This window comes from Triticum urartu, unplaced genomic scaffold (assembly GCF_056163025.1).
Source record: "Triticum urartu cultivar PI428250 unplaced genomic scaffold, HENAU_Tu73 scaffold2, whole genome shotgun sequence".
Lineage (NCBI taxonomy): Eukaryota > Viridiplantae > Streptophyta > Magnoliopsida > Poales > Poaceae > Triticum > Triticum urartu.
The window spans coordinates 16,727,632-16,742,657 of NW_028260368.1; the positions used below are offsets into that span (position 1 = coordinate 16,727,632).

General features: G+C 32.2%; 1 non-coding gene across 1 annotated transcript; it reads right to left on the bottom strand.

Annotated features, from left to right (window-relative positions):
• Nucleotides 1-10,776: 10,776 nt before the first annotated feature.
• Nucleotides 10,777-10,858, bottom strand: TRNAL-UAG (transfer RNA leucine (anticodon UAG)). The gene has a single exon. It is a non-coding gene; the product is annotated as a tRNA-Leu (tRNA).
• Between the last annotated feature and the right edge of the window lie 4,168 nt (nucleotides 10,859-15,026).

Consider the following 15,026-nt stretch of genomic DNA (forward strand, 5'->3'; position numbering starts at 1 on the left):
CGTAGTGGCTCCGTTCCATGCCTCATTTCATAGGGAGAAGCCCAAAGTGGCTCTATTTCATTCTATTTCACTTCCTAGCACTTCCTATCATTTAATATCCATCCCTTTGGTCTTATTGACATAAGAGATGTCATTTATAGTCTATCTCTTTCTATATATGGAAAGTCAAGAAAATTCTCATCGAAACATCGAGAAATTGTGCATATAGAAAACTCTAAAGAAAGAAAAAAAAGGAGACCCATGCCATGATTTTCAAATCTTTTCTATTTAGTAGTCTAAGTTTCTCGATGAGGATAATTAATTCGGTTCGTGTGGTCGGACTCTATTATGGATTTCTGACTACATTCTCCATAGGTCCCTCTTAGATCTTCTTTCTCCAATCTTGGATTAGGAAGAAGGAGATATTCGCGACTACTGGCGATTTCATTATGGGCAGCTCATGATCTTCATATCGATCTATTATCCACCTCTGTATCTATTCTTTCTTAGCTAAACAGGTGGAAGATCTATCCAATTTGGTTATATTATATCATGGACTCGAAAAACGGATCTGAATTTGACTGAAATGCACGATCTTCACAGGTATCACTTTTCACGATACCTAAAAGGTGGTGAATAGCGATTTTCGAACCATTTCCTATAAGAGAATGGTTTCCATTACTTTGAGAAATGGATTCTTATATCAAACTATAGCTATTGCATTAAAGAAGAAAAGAAACTAATAGAAGTCGAAGACGCGGAATGACTAGTGAATAGAGAGAAAGATTCTTCTGATTTTCTTGTTTTCTATCTACTAGACGCCGTAGAGAATTGAGAATTTTCATAGTCTTTCAATTCTCGTACTCGTAATTGGAAAGTTATGGAAGGAGGACCCATCATTTTGCAATGAAAACAACATATAAAACTCTGGACAATTTCGAGAAATCAGGCCAAGCGTCTTAATACATATGCAAAAAAAATTCATTATTGGCCCACCATTGATTAGAAAGATTTAGCTTGTATGAATCGCTATTGGTTTGATACGAATAATGACAATCGTTTCAGTATGTTAAGGATACAGATGTATCCACAATTCATTTTGAGTTACTTAATAGTCTATTTCTTATACCATATCTTCTCTATCCCGTGAAATTCTCGAGCCAAAAGATGGATGCATATGCTGTGTTTCATTTTGCTAAATGATATCAATTAAATGGTGTTATCAATTCCATAAATTGCATATAGCAATAAATAAATCAGCAAAATTCTTTCTAATATTTTAGATAGAAGAAACATTTCTTCTATCTAAAATATTAGAAAGAATGTACCCTTCTATCCAAATCCAATTTTGCATCGATAAAATAAATCCAAAATTCCAGTAGTAGATGAATAATTGCAAATTTGTGTGTGTACGAGATTAGAATAACTTCAAAATAACTGACATAATTTTGTATTTTTCCTGATCAGAAAAAATACATGAAAAAGAAAGGAGGTAGAAAAATTTTTGGATTTATGGTTAAAGAAGAAAAAGAAGAAAACAGGGGTTCTGTTGAATTTCAAGTATTCAGTTTCACCAATAAGATACGGAGACTTGCTTCACATTTGGAATTACACAAAAAAGATTTTTCATCGGAAAGAGAGTCTACGAAGACTTTTGGGAAAACGTCGACGTTTGCTGGCTTATTTGGCAAGAAAAATAGAGTACGTTATAAGAAATTAATCGGGTCAGTTGAATATTCGGGAGCAGTAATTTAATCGTTCAAATTTTTTTTCTTGTTTTATTATTTTTTTAGTTAGTCTTATAGTAGTCTTAGATTTTTCATTTTGATGAGCCTCGCTTTGAGGAATTCATGGAATAATCCATTTTCATGGAATAATGAATTAAGGAAGAAAGGATATGAGTCTACCGCTTACAAGAAAAGATCTCATGATAGTCAATATGGGCCCTCAACACCCATCAATGCATGGTGTTCTTCGACTGATCGTTACTCTCGATGGTGAGGATGTTATTGATTGTGAACCCTATATTAGGGTATGTTACACAGAGGAATGGAAAAAATCGCGGAAAACCGAACTATTATACAATACTTACCTTATGTAACAAGGTGGGATTATTTAGCTACTATGTTTACAGAAGCAATAACAGTAAATGCACCAGAATTCTTGGAGAATATTCAAATACCACAAAGAGCCAGCTATATTAGGGTAATTATGTTAGAATTAAGCCGGATAGCTTCTCACTTGCTATGGCTTGGACCTTTTATGGCGGATCTCGGCGCACAGACTCCTTTTTTCTATATTTTTAGAGAGAGAGAATTAATATATGATCTATTTGAAGCTGCTACAGGTATGCAGAATGATGCACAATTACTTTCGCATCGGAGGAGTAGCCGCCGATCTACCTTATGGATGGATCGATAAATGTTTAGATTTCTGTGATTATTTTTTACGCGGAGTTGTTGAATATCAACAACTTATTACACAGAATCCAATTTTTTTTAGAGCGAGTTGAAGGAGTAGGTTTTATTAGCGGAGAAGAAGCAGTAAATTGGGGCTTATCGGGACCGATGTTACGAGCTTCTGGAATACAATGGGATCTTCGTAAAGTAGATCCTTATGAGTCTTACAACCAATTTGATTGGAAAGTCCAATTGCAAAAAGAAGGGGATTCGTTAGCTCGCTATTTAGTACGAATTGGTGAAATGAGGGAATCCATCAAAATAATTCAACAAGCTGTAGAAAAAATTCCTGGAGGACCTTATGAAAATTTAGAAGTCCGACGCTTTAAGAAAGAAAATAATTCTGAATGGAATGATTTTGAGTATAAATTTCTTGGTAAAAAACCTTCGCCCAATTTGAATTGTCAAGACAAGAGCTTTATGTAAGAGTAGAAGCCCCAAAAGGTGAATTAGGGATTTATCTAGTAGGAGATGATAGCCTTTTCCCCTGGAGATGGAAAATCCGTCCACACCGGGTTTATTAATTTGCAAATTCTTCCTCAGCTAGTTAAAAAAATGAAATTGGCTGATATCATGACGATATTAGGTAGTATAGAATATCATTATGGGGGAAGTTGATCGTTGAAATGATAATAGATAGGGTAGAGGTAGAAACTATCAATTCTTTTTCGAAATTGGAATTATTAAAAGAAGTCTATGGACTGATATCGATTCTACCCATTTTGACCCTCCTTTTGGGAATAACAATAGAGGTACTCGTAATTGTGTGGTTAGAAAGAGAAATATCTGCGTCGATACAACAACGTATTGGTCCTGAATATGCTGGCCCCCTGGGCCTGCTTCAAGCTATAGCAGATGGGACTAAGCTACTTTTTAAAGAAGATATTCTGCCATCCCGAGGAGATATTTCTTTATTTAGCATTGGACCCTCTATAGCAGTCATATCAGTTTTATTAAGTTTTTTAGTTATCCCTTTGGGATATCATTTTGATTTTAGCCGATCTTAGTATTGGTGTTTTTTTATGGATTGCCATTTCAAGTATAGCTCCTATTGGTCTTCTTATGGCAGGATATAGCTCAAATAATAAATATTCTTTTTCAGGCGGTCTACGAGCTGCTGCTCAATCCATTAGTTATGAAATACCATTAACTTTTTGTGTGCTAGCAATATCTCTACGTTGTGATTCGTTAAAATAGATCTTTTTCCTATAAAAATCCATTAACTATTTATATTCCTTTTCTTATTTAGTATTTGGGTTGGTAAGTTAAACTAGATAGCTATATGAGTGAAACAAAACAGCTTATAAATTTGTAGTAAAAAGAAAAAATCTCATTTCCTACGTACAAGAAAAAAGTGGAAGTAAACATAAGCAGTGTAAACTCTTTATCCCAAAGGTTGATATTTTTTAATTAGTCATCATATCTTGAAGCGGCCAAGAATAAAGGATTCAACGATATGGAATTCCAATTACTAGAATACTCCTAGTTATTACTATAACTTAATAATCCATAAGAAGAATCCACCAAAAGTTAGTGAAGGGTTAGGAACACTAAAGTACATAAAGGATTAGTAATGGAAAAATCTAAAACATTAGAGATTTTTGCCCATAAAAGGAATCATAATAAGGACTTGCAATTTGTAGAAATTATCAAGTAGTACTTTCTTCGGATTCCGATCCAGAGTATGTTCCCATTCACTTGTTAAGGAAATGGCTATCAAGAACGAATTAACCCTTTATCCATTTTTTCTTTTTAAATACCCCACTCCCTGGGGAAAGAAGAATAGTAAAAAAGATATGGAGTGCACTAGAAAAAATTTTCATTATTTCCTTCCTCTCTATCCATATTCATGCAGAATTGCTCATGAACTAATACCCAACTCTTTCCATTTATTAATTGAATTCCTATAACAAGTACAAGTGTTTTATTCCAAGATTAAGTTATTACTGAACAAAGAAAAATTTTCATTATATTATAAAGGATGAGATCAATTCGGAAGCGCTTTTTCTTATTCTAGCAGACGGAATTCCTTTGGTCTAATTTAGGACTTTCAAATCTATTTTATTTTATCTAATTCTATCTACGCCCCCGGGGCTAGGAACAAAACAGTCCTTTCCTTTTTCTGATCATAGAGAAGCCGTATGAAGCTAAGGTTTCATGTACGGTTTTGAAATAGCGGTGGGAACTGTGATGTTATCACCGACTATGATTATCTAACAGTTCAAGTACAGTTGATATAGTTGAAGCACAGTCAAAATACGGTTTTTTTTGGATGGAATATTTGGCGTCAGCCTATAGGTTTTCTGGTTTTTTTTAATTTCTTCTTTGGCAGAATGTGAAAGATTACCCTTTGATTTACCAGAAGCGGAGGAAGAATTAGTAGCAGGTTACCAAACTGAATATTCCGGTATCAAATATGGTTTATTTTATCTTGTTTCTTACCTAAATTTATTATGTTTCTTCTTTATTTGTAACAGTTCTCTACTTGGGCGGTGGAATTTATCTATTCCCTATATATCCTTTTTTGATTTTTTCCAAATGAATAAAGCAGTTGGAATTTTGGAAATGACAATGGGTATATTTATTACATTAACTAAAGCTTATTTATTTCTCTTCATTTCTATCACAATAAGATGGACTTTACCGAGGATGAGAATGGATCAGTTATTAAATCTTGGATGGAAATTTCTTATACCTATTTCCCTGGGCAATCTCTTATTAACAACCTCTTCTCAACTTGTTTCACTATAAATATGATAATACAATAATAGTAAGAATATTTTCAACACAAAAGCTCTCTCAAACAAGAGAAAGAAACATATCTTTTTCATAGATATTTAGAATGAATATGTTCCCTATGGTAACTGGGTTCATGAGTTATGGTCAACAAACAATACGTGCTACAAGGTACATAGGTCAAAGTTTCATAACTACCTTATCCCACACAAATCGTTTACCTATAACGATTCACTACCCTTATGAAAAATCAATTACACCAGAGCGTTTCCGAGGGGCGAATCCACTTTGAATTTGATAAATGTATTGCTTGTGAAGTATGTGTTCGCGTATGTCCGATAGATTTACCCGTTGTGGATTGGAGATTTGAAAAGGATATTAAAAGAAAACAATTGCTTAATTATAGTATTGATTTCGGAGTTTGTATATTTTGTGGCAATTGTGTTGAGTACTGTCCAACAAGCTGTTTATCAATGACTGAAGAATATGAACTTTCTACCTATGATCGTCATGAATTGAATTACAATCAAATTGCTTTAAGTCGGTTACCAATCTCCATAATGGGAGATTACACAATTCAAACAATTAGGAATTCGTCTGAAAGTAAAATAAACAAAGAAAAATCTTCGAATTCAAGAACGATTACTGATTACTAAACTTTGATTTTGTCTTTCTGTTATAAAAATCTAATAATTCTTTATTAAACTTTAAAATTAAACTATAAAGAAAAAACGAAAAACTACTGCTTATTGGAAATTATTTCTTATTTTAAATCAGACTAGATTTTCGTGATATAATATAATTTATAACTATAAGTTTATACACAAAAAAATACCCTAATCCTTTTTTCCTTCCCTTGAATCCTTTAGTTTTAGTCAGTTCATGAAAAATTTTATACTATTAATTTCTTTTTATCCATAATGGATTTACCTGGACCAATACATGAGATTCTTATGCTATTTGGGGGATTTGTTCTTCTACTAGGGGGTCTAGGAGTAGTATTACTTACCAACCCCATTTAATCTGCCTTTTCGCTGGGATTAGTTCTTGTTTGTATATCCTTATTCTATTTTTTTATTAAATTCCTACTTTGTAGCTGTCGCACAACTTCTTATTTATGTGGGAGCCATAAATGTCTTGATCATATTCGCTGTAATGTTCGTAAATGGCTCAGAATGGTCTAAAGATAAGAATTATTGGACTATTGGAGATGGGTTCACTTCACTCGTTTGTATAACTATTGTTTTTTTCACTAATCGACTACTATCCCAGATACGTCGTGGTATGGAATTCTTTGGACTACAAGATCAAACCAAATAGTAGAACAGGGTCTCATAAATAATGTTCAACAAAATTGGAATTCATTTAGCAACCGATTTTTATCTTCCGTTTGATACTCATTTCCATAATTCTTCTAGTTTCTTTAATAGGTGCAATTACTATGGCTCGGCAATAAGAAAACTTAGAAAAAGTACAAATTATAAGAATTGCAAATCTAAAAATAAATAACTAAAGAATCACAATTTTGATTTAGTAAAATCCATCTACTGCCAACAAATACCTCCTTTTTTTTTTTTTTTTTTTTCTTTTGTTGTGTAATTGTTCTATTGTAATTAATTGAATCGGTTCAAATTCTTGCCCTCATATTGAAATGAATCGAGATTGATAAGGAGTTAGTTAATGATGTTTGAGCATGTACTTTTTTTTGAGTGTCTATTTATTTTCGATTGGTATCTATGGATTGATCACAAGCCGAAACATGGTTTAGAGCTCTAATATGTCTTGAACTTATACTGAATTCAATTAATCTAAATCTCGTAACATTTTCTGATCTATTTGATAGTCGCACATTAAAAGGAGATATTTTCGCAATTTTTGTTATAGCCCTTGCAGCTGCTGAAGCCGCTATTGGACTATCCATTCTTTCTTCCATCCATCGTAATAGGAAATCCACTCGTATCAATCAATCTAATTTATTGAATAATTAGACTTTTGAATAATTAGACATAGAATCCTCTAAACAAAGAGCGCACATATTAAAATAAATAGAAATCAATACTATTTTCTTAGTATTATTTGAGAATATCCATTTTTTTTAGTAGATTATTGCATAGTATTCTTTTTTCACTTAAATGAATTTTTGTATTTGTAATTCATTGATATTGCTAATTTGAATATTGCAATAATTTATATTGAAAAGACGATAGCCAATTTATTGGCTAATTCGAATTCGTCTGTACAATTCGTAAAATTCTTTCTTATTTCTTATTTATTGTTGAAATCCAAAATTAAAGTCTCTTGGCTCTCTTCACGCTTTCTCACAAACAGATTAAAAAAATAGATTTTTTTTTTTGAAGTTTGGATAAACCATTGCTTCGTCTGGTGTCTACAATACATATGACTCATTATAGTACTAATTTCATTTTTACCTAGATCGAAAAATTTTATGTTGAAAAGAAAAATTTATAGATCCAATGTCACATTCCGTAAAAATTTACGATACATGTATAGGATGCACTCAATGTGTACGAGCTTGTCCAACAGATGTATTAGAAATGATACCCTGGATGGATGTAAAGCCAAGCAAATTGCTTCCGCGCCGAGAAACCGAAGATTGTGTGGGTTGTAAGAGATGTGAATCTGCCTGCCCGACAGATTTTTTAAGTGTCCGCGTTTATTTAGGGCCTGAAACAACACGTAGCATGGCTCTATCTTATTGATACGTTACAAAAAACTTCACTCGAATCGTCTGATTCCTCTTTACCGAAGAAGCCTGTGCTCGAAATAATCGAGCACGGGCTTGTTCTGGTCAAAACGTATCTTGTCTTTATCACTTTATCATGAGTTATTTTCCTTGGTTAACAATACTTGTTGTTTTGCCGATATTTGCAGGTTCATTAATTTTCTTTTTACCTCATAAGGGAAACAAAGTCGTTAGGTGGTATACTATATCTATTTGTTTTATTAGAATTCCTTCTAATGACTTATGCGTTCTGTTATCATTTCCAACTGGAGGATCCCTTAATCCAATTAAAGGAGGATTATAAATGGATAGATGTCTTCGATTTCCACTGGAGATTGGGAATCGATGGACTTTCATTAGGATCTATTTTATTGACAGGATTTATCACTACTTTAGCTACTTTAGCAGCTTGGCCAATTACACGGAATTCGCGATTATTCTATTTCCTGATGCTCGCAATGTATAGTGGTCAAATAGGATTATTTTCTTCGCGAGACCTTTTACTTTTTTTTTTATCATGTGGGAGTTAGAATTAATTCCTGTTTACTTACTTTTATCTCATGTGGGGGGGGAAGAGGCGTCTATATTCAGCTACAAAGTTTATTTTTGTATACTGCAGGCGGTTCCATTTTTTTCTTAATCGGAGTTCTGTGGTATGGGCTTATATGGTTCCAACGAACCAGGATTAGATTTGGAAAGATTAATTAATCAATCATACCCTGCAACCTTTGGAAATACTTTTATATTTTGGCTTCCTTATTGCTTATGCTGTCAAATTGCCGATTATACCCCTACATACGTGGTTACCAGATACCCATGAGGAAGCACATTATAGTACATGTATGCTTTTAGCGGGAATATTATTAAAGATGGGAGCATATGGATTGATTCGGATCAACATGGAATTGTTACCTCATGCTCATTATCTATTTTCGCCCTGGTTAGTAATAATAGGAGCGATCCAAATAATCTATGCAGCTTCAACTTCTCTTGGTCAACGAAATTTCAAAAAAAGAATAGCTTATTCCTCTGTATCTCACATGGGTTTCATAATTATAGGAATTGGTTCCATAACCAAACATTGGACTCAATGGAGCTATTTTACAAATATTATCCCATGGATTTATTGGTGACAACACTTTTTTTCTTGGCAGGAACCGCTTCTGATAGAATGCGTCTTGTTTTATCTCGAAGAACTGGGGGGAATATCTATCCCAATGCCTAAAAATTTTTACCATGTTTAGTTAGCTTTTCAATGGCTTCTCTTGCCTTACCAGGAATGAGTGGTTTTGTCGCAGAATTAGTAGTATTTTTTGGACTAATTACTAGTCCAAAATTTCTGTTAATGCCAAAAACACTAATTACTTTTGTAATGGCAATTGGAATGATATTAACTCCTATTTATTTATTATCTATGTTACGCCAGATGTTCTATGGATACAAGCTATTTAATGTTCCAAACGCAAATTTTGTGGATTCTGGACCACGAGAACTCTTTATTTTAATATCTGTATCTTTTTACCAGTAATAGGAATTGGTATTTATCCAGATTTTGTTCTCTCCCTATCCGTTGACAGGGTAGAGGCTCTCTTATCCAATTATTATCCTAAATAGTGTTTGCTTTTTTTTACTCGTCTGCTCTATTAATGCAGAAATAAGTAAAAAAGTATATAATGCAGAAATAAGTAAAAAAGTATAATTAGATCTATCTCGAATTTTTGAGACACCCTTTGATAAGGCGTTCAAGGGGTTCTCAAATAAAACATAAAAGTAAAAACCTTCATTTCATGAAGGTTTTATTTTATGTAATCATTTAGGGTGTTAATGTAAACGAACCATAACTATGTAAGCCTATTCCTAATAGATTGTATACCAAAATAACAAATCCAAATTATAAGAAATCCTATCAAAAGCTATAAGTGCATGAATTCGTACCCTTCCAATTTGGATTTGTTCTACTATGTAAATAAATTGCGAATATGGTCCAAGTAATAAATGCCCAAGTTTCCTTAGGATCTCCAATTCCAATAGGATCCTCCAGGCCTCATTAGCCCATACTGCTCCACAAAGAATACCTACGGTTAAAAGGGTAAATCCTAGGCTAATGACACGATAACTCCAAGAATCCAAACGCTCCGTATATTGATATTTGTAATAATTTGGAAATGAAGGGACAGAGGTTCTTTTTAAAGCACTTCTTTTGCATAAAAATATTTAATATCACTAAAGAAAAATGTTTTATTTAAAACATTTTTTTTCTTTTTAGAAAGAGAAATGGAAATTATTTCGAAATCTAATGATTAGAATAGCGGGCAGATAATAAGGATCCGCACAAAAGAGTTGCATAGCTTAATAACATCATACTGACATGCATCATTAACCACTGAGATTGTAGAGCAGGTACTAGTATCGTGGATTGATGCATTTCAGTTAAAAGACCCGATGTGGCAAAGCCTTGCGTTAAAATAGTACTTTGGCGTAGTTATTGTGCTTAAATCATTTTTACGAGTTCTGTATTTTAGGGAATGGTATGAAGAATATACAGGGCCCATGAAAGGGAAGATCAATGACTCATATAAATTACTTAATGGAAAATGTCCCGAGGAAGCCCAACGAGAAACTAAGAATCCTGTTATAGAGAAAAAAGTAACTATCATTCCTTTTTCTGACGAATCGCGTAATCCTCCAAGTTCACGAACTAATAAGGTTATAAAATGAATCGTAATCACAATTGAAATCGTTGAGAAAGAGATATGAGTTAGTATATGTTCTAAAGTTGCAAATAGCATAAGGGGAAGGTCCCATTACAAAATTGTAAATTTCGAATTGATTTCTAATCTATTGTATTCTTTTCAAGAATGCCGCCACTCGGATTCGAACCGAGATGCTTGAGCACTCTGCTTCCTAAGAGCAGCGTGTCTACCAATTTCACCATGGCGGCTAACTTCAAATAATAGGTAACTTAAAAGAATAATAGCTATTATCTTGGGAATCGTCGATATTGGGAAAGTCCATAAAATTTAGGAACATTAGAGTTTTCATTAAAATAGACTTCGTTTGGTAGTATCGTTTCCATTTTTTTTTTTTACAATAAACTCTTGCTTTGCCCAATAGAAACACAAACACTGCTTGAAAGAGTTGGAAACTTCTTTTTTCTAACTTGCAATTATAGAACTAATTTTTTCTAATTAATTTCCCCTTTACATTTTGAAAATTCTTTCAATACAATGAAAAAAATCCAAAAGGGTTTCTATTTAATGATGAAATTAAAATAAAATGGATAAATAGAAAAGGCTTTTTTGGATTTTTTAAAAATTTCTAGAATGAAAGTCTTTATGCTCTTATTAATAAGATTTACTAACCTTATGATTTTGGAGAAGATAGGTGGAAGTTGTAAGTCCTATTGTAAGAATACTCCACTTTTCATAATTTTCCTAATAGAATATGAGGATTCTATTAGGAAAATTATGAAAAAGTTTCATTGATAGGAAAAGAATACTTAGCACACACAGTATACCAAACAAAACTTTTTTTTTCTTGTATATATAAGATAAGAGGGGTTTTTTGTTCTAAGAATATTGTACCGAGTAATTCGACACATAAAAGTACATTCAAAGAAAGAATCCAAATTATTAAATAATTGGAATTCTTTTTTGATAAGTCAATTCATATTATTCCAAAATCTTATTATTTGTTTGTTGCCCAGAAAAACCCTTTGTTTTGGATGCTCATTACCGCTCGAAAAATGATCTTGATTTTACTAAAGAATAAGATTGTACTATGGAAAAATAAGTCTTTTTCTTCCAAAATATTTTAACGAATACGCTTTTTTGACATTGAAGTACGTTTTTTTGGAACTCGCCATTCAAAAAGGAAATTACTTTTTTCTAGTTGTATGTGAAAGACATCTATTGCTGCAAAATCAAATCCTTCTTTCTTCTTTTTATTAGTATTTATACTTAGATACCTAGAAAGATACTTAAATTTTGAATTATTTTTTACTTCATTTTGTCTAATGCGGATAAGACAACAAGAATTTTTTAACATTTTTTCTTTATAATATTTTATACTTTTTTTTTTAATAATAATTAGAATATATAGAAGGGTTTCTCATTTAAATCTATTTATATATCTATTTATATATCAAGTATACTCCATATATAGATATATGGTATGGAAGCCTATCCCCCATATAAGATAAGACGGGGGGGATAAAAAGAAGGGAAAATGAAAATAGTTAATTAAGTTCAGAATGGTATTCCATAAAGGAAAGGAATTCCAATCACAAAACAAAAATACTGAGTCTCTTAAACAAGACATTCTAAAACTTAGGTAATTTATAGTCATTAGATTTTTAGTTCTATATGAAGTAAGGACTATTCGATAATTTCTTATAAAACATAGGTTTTCATTGGAATTCACTCAATCAGTTAATTATGGAACAAGAGAGCTGTTTCATCTTTTGTTTTAAAGAAATATAAAAATGAATTATGAATAGAAAGTAAAATGATTCCACTTTTTTTTTTTTATTTTTATAAATATCTTTATTTAGTTAATAAAATAACTTCGTTACCTAGTTATTTTATTAACTTTTTTAATTTAACCAACTAAACCCATTCTTAATTTTTAATATTTCAATGAGAGATAAATTTTGGAAAAAATTAATGAATTTCAGTATTTTTTCTTATTCTTTTTATTTATTCTCTTCAGAAAGAGATAAGAATTGGTTGGTGAATCGGAAACAATTTTATAGAAAAATTGAAGTAAAAATTGAAGTAAAAATTGCAATTTCTTTTCTTATGGAAACATACATAATCAATATGCATGGGTAATCCCTCTTCTCCCACTTCCAGTTATTATGTCAATGGGATTTGGCCTTATTCTTATTCCGACAGCAACAAAAATCTTCGTCGCATATGGGCTTTTCCTAGTGTTTTACTCTTAAGTATAGCTATGGTATTCTCAGTTCAACTGTCTATTCAACAAATAAATGGAAGTTCGATCTATCAATATCTATGGTCTTGGACCGTCAATAATGATTTTTCTTTAGAATTTGGATACTTGATTGACCCACTTACTTCTATTATGTTAATACTAATTACTACTGTAGGAATCCTGGTTCTTATTTATAGTGATGGTTATATGTCTCACGATGAAGGTATATTTGAGATTTTTTGTTATATATAAGTTTTTTTCAATACTTCCATGTTGGGATTGGTTACTAGCTCCAATTTGATACAAATTTATTTTTTTTGGGAACTCGTGGGAATGTGTTCTTATTTATTGATAGGCTTTTGGTTTACACGACCAAATCGCAGCGAGTGCTTGTCAAAAAGCTTTGTAACTAATCGTGTAGGGGATTTTGGTCTATTATTAGGAATTTTAGGTTTTTTTTGGATAACAGGTAGTTTAGAGTTTAGGGATTTGTTCAAAATAGCTAATAACTGGATTCCTAATAATGGAATTAACTCTTTACTTACTACTTTGTGTGCTTTTTTATTATTCCTTGGTGCAGTTGCGAAATCCGCACAATTCCCCTCTTCACGTAATGGTTACCCGAGTGCTATGATAGGGCGGCCACTCCTATTTCGGCTCTTATACACGCAGCAACTATGGTTGCTGCGGAGAATTTTTCTTCTAGCTCGACTTCTTCCTCTTTTCATATCTTTACCTTTGATAATGAGTTTTATTTCTTTAGTAGGTACAATAACACTATTCTTAGGAGCTAACTTTAGCTCTTGCTCAGAGAGATATTAAAAGAAGCTTAGCCTATTCTACAATGTCTCAATTGGGTTATATGATGTTAGCTCTAGGTATAGGTTCTTATCAAGCATGCTTTATTCCATTTGATCACTCATGCTTATTCAAAAGCTTTATTGTTCTTGGGATCCGGATCCGTTATTCATTCAATGGAACCTCTTGTTGGATATTCACCAGATAAAAGTCAATAATATGGTTCTTATGGGCGGTTTAAGAAAATACATTCCAATCACAAGAACTACTTTTTTTATGGGGTACACTTTCTCTTTGTGGTATTCCACCTCTTGCTTGCTTCTCTGGTCACAAAGATGAAATCCTTAGTAATAGTTGGTTGTATTCGCCCTTTTTTGGAATAATAGCCTCCCTTTACTGCAGGATTAACTGCCTTTTATATGTTTCGGATATATTTACTTTACATTTGATGGGTATTTGCGTGTTCATTTTCAAAATTACAGTAGCACTAAAGAGAGTTCCTTGTATTCAATATCCTTATGGGGAAAAAGGATACCCAAAGGAGTGAATAGGGATTTCGTTTTATCAACAACGAAGAGTGGAGTTTTCTTTTTTTCACAAAATATAACCAAAAATTCAAGGTAAATACAAGAAATAGGATAGGATCCTTTACTACGTCCTTTTGGGGCTAAAAAAAACTTTTGCCTATCCGCATGAAACGGGAAATACTATGTTATTTTCCTCTTCTTATATTACTTACTTTTCACTTTGTTCATTGGATTCATAGGAATCTCTTTGATGATATGGAGGAATTGGTAATGGAATAGCAGAGTTAACCATATTCTATCAAAGTGGTTAACTCCCTCAATAAACTTTACCCAGGAAAGTTCTAATTCTTTTGTAAATTCATATGAATTTATTACTAATGCAAATTCTTCTGTAAGTCTAGCTATCTTTGGTTTATTCATAGCATATATCTTCTATGGATCCGCTATATTCTTTTTTCAGAATTTGGATTTAATAAACTCTTTTTACAAAGGAAATCCTAAAAAAAGAATTTTTAGATCAAGTATAAAAAAAATATATACAGTTGGTCATATAATCGTGGTTATATTAGATATTTTCTATACTAGGGTCTTTACCCTCGGTATAAGAGGGTTAACCGAACTCACGGAGTTTTTTGATAAGGGTGTTATTGATGGAATTACCAATGGAGTGGGTCTTGCTAGTTTTTGTATAGGAGAGGAAATTAAATATGTAGGGGGAGGTCGAATCTCGTCTTCTTATTTATTCTTTTTTTTATGTTATGTATCTGTGTTTTTATTCTTTTTTCTTTCTTAAGTTAAGGAATTTACAACAAGTCTCTTGCAAAAAATAACTATCCTATCCCCTTTCTA